Below are 13,228 nucleotides of genomic sequence, written 5' to 3'. Positions count from 1 at the left end.
CTGTTTCCACTTTTTCTTCCTCAATCCATTCTCCATAAAGTAACTGGAATAATATTTTTACAGTAGCAATCAAATCATGTTATACATAGAATAAAATTAAACTCTTTGACTTGGTACACAAAGCCTATGTGACCTGGCCATGCCTACCTCTTCAAACTCACCTTCCACCTATCCTCCACACCGACTTTCATCATCCACATTGTCTCTCATTCTATTCCTTCATAGGCCGATCATATCCTTGCCTTAGATCTTTTGTTGATCTGTCTCCTGTGCCTAAAATGTTCTCTTCCAAAATCTTTGTGGCCTAGTTCCATCTATCATTCATGTTTCAACACAAATGTCACTTTTTCAGAGAAGACCTCCTTGACTATTCCATCTGAAGTTGCCCATCCACAATTTCACATCACCCTGGTTGTTTTTCACAGTACTTACTGCCATCTGAAATTATCTTATTTATTAGTTTACTTGTTAATTATCTCTCTCTTCTTACTAAGATATTAGCTCCATAGAACGGGGAGATGATTTATTAATATACGACCAATGCCTAGAGAGTTTAAATATTCAATATACATTTATCACATAAAATTCATTAAAATAATATGTATTGAATACCTGCTATGAGCCAGACACTGTTCTAGGTGCTGAGGATACATACATGAAATGAACAAATAAAGACTCCTGCCTCGTAGTTCTTATGTTCTAAAGGAGTGGATAGACATTAAATAATAAACATACCACATAAATAAATTATAGAGTATGGTGAAAGGTCATATGGCAATGGAAAAAGAAAAGTAAGGTGGAATAGTGGGGACGGACAGGTTGCAATTTTGAATAGAATAGATTAGGTCTTATTGAGAAAGCGATATGAAAGCTGGGTGGATGTCTGGGAAAAGAACATTTCAGACAGAGAGAACAGCATGTGCTAAGGTCCTAAGGAGTCCAAGTGGTGGGAGTAAAGTGAGAGGGTGAGAGGAGATGAATTTAGGGAGGCAGCTGGAGGCCAGAGGATAAAGCCTTGTAGGCTATTATAAGGATTTTGGTTTTACCTCTGAGTGAAGTGGGAGCCACTGGAGAATTCTGAGCTGAAGAGTGACACAATCTGACTTACATTCTAAAAGGATGTCTCTGGCTGCTGTGTTGAGAATAGGCATGGGGCAAGGATAGAACTAGAGAGACCTATGAAGAGGCAGTTACAATAACCTAGGTTATTGATTGTTTTGATTAAGTCTAGTAGCAGTAGAGGTGGTGAGACGTGACTGGATTCCAGAAAGATTTTGAAGATTGAGCCAACAGGATTTGCTAACAGTACACACATGGCTTCTGAAAGAAAGAGAGGCATCAGTTATGTTACTAACAACTAGAGGAATGGAGTTGTTACCCATTGATAGAAAGACCACGGGTGAGGTAGGTTTGGGGGAAAAGGTGAAGAGTTTTGGACCTGTTGAATTTAAACACACAAGTGATAATATTGAGTAGGCAGTTGGAGTTCAGAACAGGGCTCTGGGGAGGAGGTACAAATTTGGGAGTAGTTAGCATAGAGGCGGTATTTAAAATTCAGGGAGTGAATGTGTGTAGAGAAGAGAAGAAGACCAAGGACTGAGCACTGGGAGACTCCAACGGGGAGAAGGGGAGCAACAAGCAAAAAGATGGAGAAAAAGCCACCACCAGTGACCTAGGAGAACCAGGGGGCTGGCATCCTGCAGCCACATGCACATGGTGAGTGATCTTTCATACACTCCTGTAAGTGTATAATTTTTGAAATGTCTATAAATGTAAGCCTAAAATGAGGGCTATTGAATTAGTTTTCTAATGTATACATTTTGTAATAACAAAAATTCTGTTCAGAGGAGAAACCCTTCACAATTTCCAAGACCAAGTGATGTGTAAGTTAAGATTTTGTAGGACGTAAATGTGCATATTTTAACCTGGCTTCTGTAAAGGTCTTACCTCTGTTGTTTTGACTCTCCTTGGGGGTGGGGGGGGTCCCTTGGTCAATTGTCCCTTTTTGTCTTTGCTGGGGTTATAATTATCATGGGACTGAATGTGAATTAAGACCTCCATTTTTCCTATCTGAGGTCTTTTTGCTGTTTCTGTTGCAATAAAAAGGATTCTAGAGAAAGAACATATAGAAATGTGATGGAATGGCCAGCTTCTCATTGCTAACTTAGCCTTGGCTTGCACTTTGATAGATTTCAGGATGGTTTCTAATTGTCCTGTATTTTGAATATGAAACTGGATTGGAAGGCACTTTTTTAGGTTCTCAATTGAATTTCATCAAAGTCACTATGTTGGTTTTGCAAGTTCCTGCTGTCACTCAACACACACAAACCCTCAGCACACACACAAACACACACACACAAACCCTCAACACACACAAACCTAGCACATAGTAGGTATTCAGTAAATGTTTGTTCAGTTGAGTTGGAAGAGGTTCCCTCTCTAATATGGCAGATGCTGCTTTCAAAATAACAGAAGACTTTATTTTGAAATGCCATCAACTTCCGGAAGTGGGTTGTTGCTTTAACATTGTATACACGTATATAAACTCTGGTAAACATGATGGTAAAGCATATATAAGTTACACATTATCACCTCCAAAAATTAAAGTAGTTTATCCCTGTTGGTTTTCTTTTCCCATTAAAGTCATTATCTGTTCACAGAGCAGCATTAGCAGCTGAAAAGACATGGCAGGGAATTGAACAAATCGAACATTCATAGTAGACAGATTTTCTCCTTCTGTGTGTGTGGATTGGACATGACTGTGAACAGTTGGAGGTCAGACCATCACTAATATGTATAAAACTTTTGATGATAATTTACCATTTAAAAATATATTAATTTTTGGCAGAGGTGTGAACATCTTTGTCTTGCCTACAGCTTTATTTCCTGTGATACACAGAGAGCTAAAATCCACACTGGGCCAATTTGAAAAGCAAGAAAACTTTTTCTTCATTAAAGCCCCATTTTGTTTCTTGGTGAAAGTACTTATATGAATTTCATTTTCACTCACGAAAAAGGCCTGTGCAAAAGACTGAAATGATCAGTGAGGAAAAGAGGGATCTTATGAATTGAAATAGACATCCTGTTTTGGCTACATTTAATGGGTTTCCCCACACTGGTCCTTTCAGTTGCCATTTTGGCTGTGCCTACTCAACCTCTAACAAATGTCTTGTAAAAGAACAAAAGGACGCATACAAATTATGAGTGGCAATGCCTAAGTATGTTAGTAGACTGTACATTTTAAAAAGAGCCATCTTATCTTCAACTGTTGTGAAACAGATGTCTCTACCACTAAGTGGTGGGTTAGGGTTGTGGTTAAGACTGGTGTTAGGAGACAGTTGAGGTAAGGAAAGAAGAGTGAGCAATATTCAGCTAAAGGTCTCTTTCCACCTAGCAACTGGCTATGCTTTTCCATTGGCAGTTAAAGACTGTCTGGCCTTTAACATCTTTTCTAACACCAGGTATCCAAACTACATCAGAAGAGTAAATATTGTTTGTAAGCAGAATGGCACATTTTGAAAGTGCTTGCTTTATGTGGTATATGCATTTATGAAGAAACAAAAGAAAAGAAGGGATTTATTTCATTATTGCAACAAAACACAATTATTTTTGACATGTTGACATCTGACATAAAATGTCATTGCTGTATCATCTCTGAATAAATCTTTCTGTTGGTTTTGCTGAAAGTCCTTAAACCAATTTCTGTTTCTCTTTTATTCTCTTTGTTCTATGTGGTAGCCTTTAAGTTTGCAGACTGGGGTTGATTTTTAAAATAATGTTCTTATTAAAATAAAATAAAATAAATAAAAACTCCTTAAACATTTAAGAGGCATACTCCCCAGACAAGACAGGCATTAAATTAGCATTTGATGTTGATTTTCTTGATTTCTTTTTTTCTTTCTCTGATAGTAAAGCAATACTTTCAGGTGAACAATGGCTCTGGAAACTCCCCAGAAAAACATTTCAAAGCATTTTTTCCTCAAATATGCTGCTTAAATGAATTTAGTGTGCCATTAAAAGATTAAAAATCCTACTAGTAAACTATGAAATAATATTTGGGAGAGATCCCAGAAACTGTGATGGCACCCAACCCAGTGAGGTGCCTGTGTCCTTTCTTCGTAGTAAACATATGGGACCAAGTCACAAGTGTTTGTTATTGTGCTCCTTGCTCTAGACTTAGCTCCTTTGAACATAGGGTCCCCCTTCTTTGAACCCTAGCCTTTTGTATTCATAGTTGGTGCCCCATAAATGATATTAACTCACCACAAAAATATTAATTTTTGACAGAGGTGTAAAGCTTGTCTTGTCAAAACTTTATTTTTTTAATCATCCATATAGAGATTAAAATCTGTATGGAGATAAATTTTAATTTGAAAAGCAAGTAATTTTTTCTAAAATGTCACACTATTATCATGGGTCCAGCCCATGATAAAGAAAACTAGAAGTCATGACCCCTTCCTTCCTTCAAGGTGACCACCATTGTTTAAATAATACTTACATGACAACTACTAAATTGCAAGGCGGTATAATCAATGCGGACATGTGTGGTAGACACCATGAATGATAAATGAACTGGAGAAAAAGAAAGGTCTTTGTAAAGTTTCATAACTGAAGCCAAGCCTTGAAAAGAATGTTGGTGAAGAAAGTTAGCCTGAAAAAAGGGAATAATTCAAGCAAAAACATTGTGATTAGAAGAAAAATAGTAAAATTAGAGTCATGAGTGGAGTGTGGTATTTGCTTCATGCTAGGGAATAGTGAGATAGTTACAGTTACCTTGAGAAGCCTTGTTTTTTTCCCCCCAAATTATATAAGAATTGCACTTAGAATGCTGAAGGCCTGTGCCTGTTTTATTTATCAATCATTCAGGTATTCTGCTGAAGAAACTTTAGAACATAAGAGGTCATGTGAGAATAATTAAGAAGATGTTAATGTTTGGCCTTAGTATTGATTAATTTGGGTTTTTTTTGTTTTGTTTTGTTTTGTTTTTTTGAGACAGAGTCTCACTCTATCACCCAGGCTATAGTGCAATGGCAGCATCTTGGCTCACTGCAACCTCCGCCTCCCAGGTTCAAGCGATTCTCCTGCCTCAGCCTCCTGAGTAGCTGGGATTACAGGTGCCCGCCACCACACCTGGCTGATTTTTGTGTTTTTAGTAGAGACGGGGTTTCACCATGTTGGTCAGGCTCGTCTTGAACACCTGACCTTGTGATCTGCCCACCTCAGCCTCCTAAAGTCTAGGATTACAGGCGTGAGCCACCGTGCCGAGCCTAATTTGGATTTATAATGGGAAAATGAGAGCCTAGTAATATTAGTAAATAAAATGTCCTTCCTTTTTATGTTGAAAGCCTTACATATAACATTCTCAAATTTACCCATCTTCTACAAGACATGAAGTGACAAAATCAAGATCTCCATGAGGACAAGAGGTTTTGTATTTTCTTACCAAAAATAAACTGTGCTTGAGTTTTTCTGGTTGACAGGTCTGTGCATTGATTTGAGTAAGGCAAGAGGAGCCCCACCACAGTGAAGGGTCTCTGTGTCCTCCATGGCTTCTTTATTTTCTTCTTCCTGCCTCTTCATTCACCTCATGTGAATGGACAAAAGGATTCTACTCTTTTATTTCTAATCTCTGATGTTTCAAGAAATTATGATATCTAGGTAGTGGATTTTACTATTGCTGGCATCTTACCTCTTTGGTTTTGTCACAGTCTTCCCAGTTGAACAACCACAACAATACTGCCTTATAAATAGAAGACTAGATCTTTTAAAGCCTACTGCAAATCCCCAGGGTTGAAATGGCTTACTCAACTCATAACCAATATGATATATCAGGCTATTCCATTACCTTCTGCATCCCCCACCCCATTCCACACATTCTATTGATGATTTTTTTTCTAGAAACTAAATAAAAGCAAATAATAATAGGGAAGTTATGATCAGAAGGTTAGTAATGAGTATGAAACAAATTGCCAGCTTGGTTTTAATGTGAGGATATGGGACATAGAAGAGAAGCAGAAAGAGACCTGGCCATGTTAACCTTGTGAAAAAATGGACTGTGGACAAGAATAGCAGGGTTTTTCTTTTCTTTTCTTTTCTTTTTTTTTTTTTTGAGAGGAAAATGGGAAAAATAGTTCTGAGGATTGGATCCGGCTTTTTCTTTTTGCAGGAATTCTGTTGTCCCTTTAGAAAATATAAAAGCCGTTCCAAGGCACATTGGCACCCGTGTGGCACTGCAGTCTTCTCTTGGCACTGCCTCATCCTGTTGCTGGCAGGACAGACCATGGACCTCTTTAGCCTCATCCTCTGTTGTTTTCTGCACAGGAGCCAAACATTGTGGCTACTCGCGAGGCAAGGCTGGCAGCTGAAGAACCCAGATGCCAAGCTCTGGACTGGACTTCTATTCCGTTTGTGGCTGGTCCCTTCCCTGGCATCTGCCCTGGCTTTGCAGCAGCCTGTGTCCCCGTCTGCAGAGCTGGGCTCAGGATTAGGCTTCTGTTGGCTCTCATAGATGTTCGATCACTGTTTCCCTTTTGAATTATCCTTGATTATGAGGAATGTGCCTTTATGACACATTCCTCCCCGGGTGACTGCTCAGACGATGTGCCTGCTCCTTGCTAAAAAGGGGGTTTCTCTCAAATTACCAGTCATTGTTAGTAAGAAGCTTGTGCAATGGGAACATTTTTTTTACAGGTAGGAAGATGTGAAGTGAAATACAAAAGCTTGTGTTTCAAACACAAATTTTTATTGCTTTTCTTATTGAGAGGAAAGCTTCTGAATTAAGTCAAGTGAACAAACAAAAAATCAAATAACCCTAGCAACATGAGAAATTCCAGAAGATTCTTCTTTCTGTTTTAATTCATCTAAATTTCTGCCCCACATCCTTATCCAGAGACTTTTGACTTACAAAAGGTAGTGGGGCCGGGCCGGGAGGGCTGGGGGTGGGTTCTCCAGGTCACAAGAGGTAGTAATATATTTATAGTATTTGTCAACAAATAGACAAATAAACATAGTATTTGTCAACAAATAAGCTCAGAGACTGTAACTCTAAGGTCCAAACTTCCCTCAGTGGGGGAAGAATACTGGACCATATTCTGCTAGTAGAGGTGGAGAGGGTAGGAGGAGGAAGCCAATAAGCTTGATTGCCCCCTGATGGGGTGCAGGGATAGTTCTGCTGGTAATAGGAAGCCTCATGCTTACCTAGGAAGTGAAAATCAGCTGAGAACTTCACCAACTAGAAGGTAAGCTAAGTATAAATGAAGGCAATTCAGAAATACCTCTGGAATATCTTTATATCTGAGAGCCTTCTGACATTTGTTTACACTCTAGAATCTTTTGCATCAGAATTATAGACACAGTTCAAAGAGAAAGATGAATTACAGCAAAATAGAAGGTGCTCTGCTTTACAAAGCATAATGTCTTCAATGACCTATCAGGAATTTGAGCAATTTCAGACTGAAATCACAAATCTGTCATCCTGTCAAGATGAATGCTTATTTATTGCTCAATTTCTGCAGCTGGAAAAGGATTTAGTCCCATTGGCTCCCAATGGCAGTCTCTCCAGCTTCATGAAATCGCAATGAAAATCAAGTCAGATAGATCTGAATTCTAGTCTCACTTCTGCTCTTTGTTAAATTCCTGACCTTCAATAAACTCTCAGTTTGTTCCTCTATAAAATGGGAGAAATAACAGTACCTATCTCATGGAGCTACTGGCAGTGTTACATGACAAATTCATGGCACAAAGTATGGCACAGAATCAGACCTAAATAGATGTTGGCTAGTGTTAAGATTTTCCATAGGCTAGGGTGGGAAGACTACCACTCATCAATCTTTAGAGCTGCATCATTTTTATCTCGTTGGTTGACCCTCAGATTTATTGACTATATTGCTTCTAATGAGGTAGAAAAAACTGTGTTATGGAGACACTTTGGACTACATATAACATGGTGCCAGACAGGGCACACAATGATTAAAATTGCTCAGTGAAACCATGGGCAGGATAGACTTCAGGTTTATCCCCCTGAATGTATTATTTTAGAAAATTAAGCTGAGATATAGCCAGTTCGTAAATTACCAACAAAATAGGCATCTCCTGAGGTGGCCACCAAAGGGAATTAAAAAACCTACGATATATAGGTACTGGGGAAATAAATCCGTGAAATGGATACTCTCTGGATTTGAAATGTGGCAATGCCCACACAGAAAATCAACAGTTGATCCAGGCAGGTGGCCTTAGCAGATGCAAAACACCCTGGGAAGGGGCAGTAGTCATTAAGCAGATCTTCAGCGTCATTCATTGGCTCTAGAAATGCGACCCCATCTTTAAGTCTAGAGTAGAAAGCGAGGGCTGGTACTTTTTTTTTCTGTAAAAGGACAGATAGTAAATATTTAGACTTTGCAGGTCATATGGTCTCTAAGGATTGTAATGTAAAGCACCCACAGACAATATGCAAACAGTTAAACATGGTTGTGTTCCAATAAAACTTTATTTATAAAACTGGACAGCAGCAGGATTTGGCACATCCATGGGTCATAGTTCTCTGATCTCTAGCATAAGGGGTTAAAAATGTGCTAAGTCAATCTTCAGAGTTTTATTGTGTAATAAACTTTTAGGTAGCTCACATAGTTCCTAAACAAGGCACCTCTCATTTCTTATTTATTTCTGGTTAGCAGTTCATTGAACTAAGATGCATGAGGATTTTAAGGGATTTGAGGAAAGGGCTCAGAGACTGTAAGCCTGGGGTCAAAACTCAAGGGTCAGACACGTGAGAAGCAGGCCCTAGTAAGATGATAGAGACTGGAAGGATGGGTTGGATGCGAGAGAAAGAGCTGGCCATTGCCATAGGGAGCTTGGGCCACTGTTTCAGATTTTCCAATTTTTCAAAAGAAGCCAGAAAGTTGGAAACAAAACAAAACAAAACAACCTCCTGATTTTTTAATAATGGCTTACCAGTTTTAAAAGCACTGTGCAACCCTACCAAAACATATATGTGATTGAAATCCGGCTTTCAGGCTGGTAGTTTGTGACCTTTGCTTTCAGCTCAGAGCTTTCCACCTCTGAAAACTGCTAGTTGCCTTGGAACGGAGTTGTAGGTTTTTCCAAGCGTAGTCTGAGTTCTGCAAGGACTGATCAGACTTATGCCTGCTTCCTTAAAGTCACCCCTCTATTTCAAAACTGTCTACTCCACAGTGGCACCACAAAGCTCTGCCTGACAGTATGTTCAAGGTATGCCAAGCATGCCCAATAATATCTATAGATAGATAGGATTTTATTAGAATTTGAACTGCCTGAAGGAAAGGGCAAGACTTGGCAGCCTGTTCATTACAATAAAGATTTATGGATGACCAACTTAGAAAATTCAGGGAGAAATGAGTCCATGTTGAGTTTGAAATTGTCCAGCTCTGCTTGAATGTGCTAAATCCTTCTTTATCTCATTCCTGCTCTTTGTGTTTGGCAGATTTAGCTCTATGATTCAATAGAAACTATTCTCTTTTCCTAATATTAAAATTTCATTTTATTCTAAATTCTAATAATTTGAGACTTTTTCCTGTGTTGGGTATAAACAGAAATTACCTTTTCACCACTTGAAAGTTTAATTCTCTAGTTTTAATGAACTCCTTAAAAATAAATTGGCCACATTAGATAAAACTTGTCTTATTTATTTGACAATTTCAAACTGTGCTATTATGGAAATATTGGGGTGTGATTTACAATTTTAATGTCCCTATGCTTATCTCATGGGTATTAATCTATTTGGGATTCATCTGTACAGAAACCATCTGAAAATTCTTTTATGAAATAAAACTCTCATACTAGAAGTTTTGGGAGGCTTTTAAACCCAACTTCTTTTCTTTTTCTTTTTAGGCAGCAATTCTCCAAGAAATAGTCTATTGTGCCTGACAAAATGTATCCAATCCTGAACTTGGAAAGATTCCAGTCCTATTTGTAACTGAGTGACCCTGAGGCCCAAATTGGTATTGAACTTTCTGAAAAAGCACTCTTGGTTCTTTAATAAGAACTGACTGGTAATTAGCACCCTAGCCCGGGCTTACATTTTGGGTTGTCAAAATAAAAATAAAAATAAAAATCAGTGACATCTGTTGATCTGGAAAAACCCAAAACTGGATACGCACACTTAGCTCTGCATTTTAGAAATTCTTAAGTTAATCCCATTTTAGCGTTCTGGAGAAAGGTGCAATGGAATGAAATGATCCCATGAAATTCTTGTGCTCCATAAGGTGTCTTGAAGTTTGATTGGATATTAACTAAAAGATCATTTTGTTTCTCTTTTATAGCAGGAGATGCAATGTGTTCATTTTATAACATCTCCGCTGTTTGGAATAAATCACCAAGGACAGATGCTCATCACATTTCAGTTCAATAAAATTCTTTGCAGAGTCTGAACAGATACATGGCTAGTTGCTTTAGGTCTCTGTCCAGGCCATCATTTGTTTGGAAAATCTAATTCACAGAACAAAATAGTGTTACACTAAAGACATTGAAATTAATATTTTGTTTGCTGTTTTGTGTGTTTGTTGTTATTTTTGGCAGAGATGTGCCTGTAGGACTTTACCTTCAGTTTCACAACTTCCACCTTTATAAATATCATCCACCACCTCTTCATCTTTTCTTCAGAAACAGCATAGTTAATCTGATTTCCTGCTGTTAGATCTTCTAGTAATACCATTTTAAAGGTTCTCAGCAGAAAAATTTGTCAATGCTCTTGAAGAAGTGCTAAAGTTCCATGTTCAGTCTTTTCTGTGGCAGTAAATAGGTTTTAAACAAGCAAAACCAAGGCGTCCATTTTAAAGTAATATGTGTGTCTTGAAAAACTGTTGGTGAGTTTCGGACATCTTTCATGTGCTGTGTAGCACTTCTCTTGTATGTTTTTTTAAAATCAAGAAGACATAATCTACTGAGTTGCCAATATTCATTTTTTAAAGGAGGAGAGACGAGCTTAAAAAGTTGTGACTGTACATCTTTAGCTGATTATTTTCTTGAAAAAGTTTCATGTGGTTTTAAATTATTTATCAAAGAGGGTATGTGATAAACAGTTGAGGCTTTCCATAATGGTGTCCAAGGTAAAAATGTGCATTTTACCAAGCATTCATAAATGCATTTTCCTGCATTTGAAAAAGCTGCACGAGTTCCCTGAGGAAATATTATCTAAGTCTGTGTGTGTGTATGTGTGTGTGTGTGGTGTGTGTATAGTGTGTATGTGTGTGTTTATGGGTGTGTGTGTATGTATGTGTATATGATGTGTATGTGTGTAGTGTGTGTGTATGGTGTGTGTGTGTGGTGTATAGTGTCTGTATTTGTGTGTGTGTGTGTGTGTGTGTGTGTGTCACAGAAAGAGTAAAGGAGCCATCTGAATGTTGAGTAAATAGATAAACCCCATGGCTAGAATGGTGTTGGGGTGATAATCCTTCCCAAAGGGCAACAGAACATGCTTGCTAACCTGTCACGGTAATTTTCCTTGAAAACGAATCAACGAAATCCAGGGTGTATAGTAACCATTTGGTTGGGCTAATGTTCTGACACCATCTGACAGGACCAGAAAAGTGGGAAGTTAGGCCCTTGCCAGTGAATTTTGTTTGCTGTTTGTTTATTAACAACCATGTCAGTGCTGGATTTACTTTCGAGCTTTCTCTCTTTCAAAAATGTGTTTCTCACTCTAGAATTGAAAGAGCATTTTTTACTGGTGTATACTTTGGTTTTGACAAAAGACTTAGTGGCTGTCAGGTCATTTTAGGGTTAGCTTTTTTTTTTTTTTTTTTCCCACCCTGAAGTAGGTTTCTGAACTGCAGAGAGAAACCTTTCCCATGCACAAATCCCTAAGTTTATAGTGAGTAGACAAGAGGAAATAAAAATTATGCCCTTTCTTTTATTTAAAGATCACCTTCATGTTGAACCAGCTTTTTACTGCCCTTAAATATTTGCTTTTTGGGAGCATTTGTATATATTTTCTTAGCTCTTAACTACCACATTTCTACTCAGTTTTGTATCTGCTAGCCCCAGCATTTACAACCTACGAAAACCTCATAAATCTACTTCATTTTTCTAATAAGACATGAAAGTCCTTAATTGGCCTTAATGAAATGCACTTAAAGGGCAATAAACGTGTTTAAGCCCCTCTTTCAGGGTGAGCTTCAGTACTCTCACTCTACTCTGTTTTAGCCTTTCTGGTAATTAATCATTTATTCATATGTGACGAATCAGTAACAAGATCAAGCAACTACTGCACAATTGCATGATAATAAGCTGCTCATATATGTGTCAAGATTTAGCAATCCTTTTTAAAGCCTAATTTAAAGTCATTTTACAACTAACCAGACTGCTTCTCTGAAGCATTTTTCCCCCGGTATCCTTTTTACATGTTTTCATTTGGATGCCATCTTTTTATTTTGTTTATAGAGCCCAGTCCGCCTTAAATCCACTTATGGCACCAGCGTGAATTTCAGCAATGCAAACATTTACCATTGTTTTTCAGTCTGCTTGGAATTCTCTCTTTGATCCAAAGGGGAGGGGTTTGGGAAGAAGCAAAAGAAGAAAAGAAAAGAATGACTGCATTTATAAATAGAAGACCCAAGAGTCCTTGCCATTTTCGTATGTATTTAAATCCTAAATCTGCAGTGATTTATGGAGACATGTTAATCATTTGCCTACACCTTAGCAATCTGAGAATTCCAGCAATTTCCCATGTCACAAATATGCCAATGGTGGGGGTGGGGGTGCTTTTTCTGCAGAGGAATTCTTACTTTCAACACAAGCTCAGATCAAATATCTGAATGCCTGTTTGTGTGTACACAAGTTGGAGATTGAATTTTCCTGGCTTTTTCTGTGCAAGCGTGTGCTCACTGGTAAGAATATATAAAGAAAGATTTTGACCTGCCCGATCACGGTAAACAGAGTTGCTTTGCCCTTACAAAATACATCTTAAGTTGATCCTAATATATGATTGAGCAATTGTCATCAGGCATAGTCAAGGCAAGGTTATTAGGTCCAAGGAAACAAAAGTAGCTAAAGAGTAGAGTGTCAGAAGTCCTTCTCCACCATATACTAACATATGTAGATCACTTGCGGTTTAATCATTTAGATGTCTTTAATATACGCCTAAATCTAGCAGGTGACATTTTTTTTTAAACAAGTAGAAACTCTGATAAACTCAGTAGAGATGGCACTTGTAAGTAAAAACTTGCCATTGGAATTGGTTTGCTGTCTGAATTTA

At 38.0% G+C, this 13,228-nt stretch overlaps 1 long non-coding RNA gene across 1 annotated transcript in view; it reads left to right on the top strand.

Annotated features, from left to right (window-relative positions):
* Positions 1-1,573: 1,573 nt before the first annotated feature.
* The window catches only part of LOC129033484 (uncharacterized), a 322,758-nt gene continuing 311,103 nt past the window's right edge, over positions 1,574-13,228 (top strand). The window contains exon 1 of the long non-coding RNA XR_008501589.1: positions 1,574-1,716. This is a non-coding gene — a long non-coding RNA (uncharacterized LOC129033484). The remainder of the gene's footprint in view (positions 1,717-13,228) is intronic.

The sequence above is a fragment of the Pongo pygmaeus genome, chromosome 2, assembly GCF_028885625.2.
Source record: "Pongo pygmaeus isolate AG05252 chromosome 2, NHGRI_mPonPyg2-v2.0_pri, whole genome shotgun sequence".
Lineage (NCBI taxonomy): Eukaryota > Metazoa > Chordata > Mammalia > Primates > Hominidae > Pongo > Pongo pygmaeus.
Note: the sequence above shows the minus strand (reverse complement) of the source record. Positions and strands in the feature narration are given on the sequence as shown.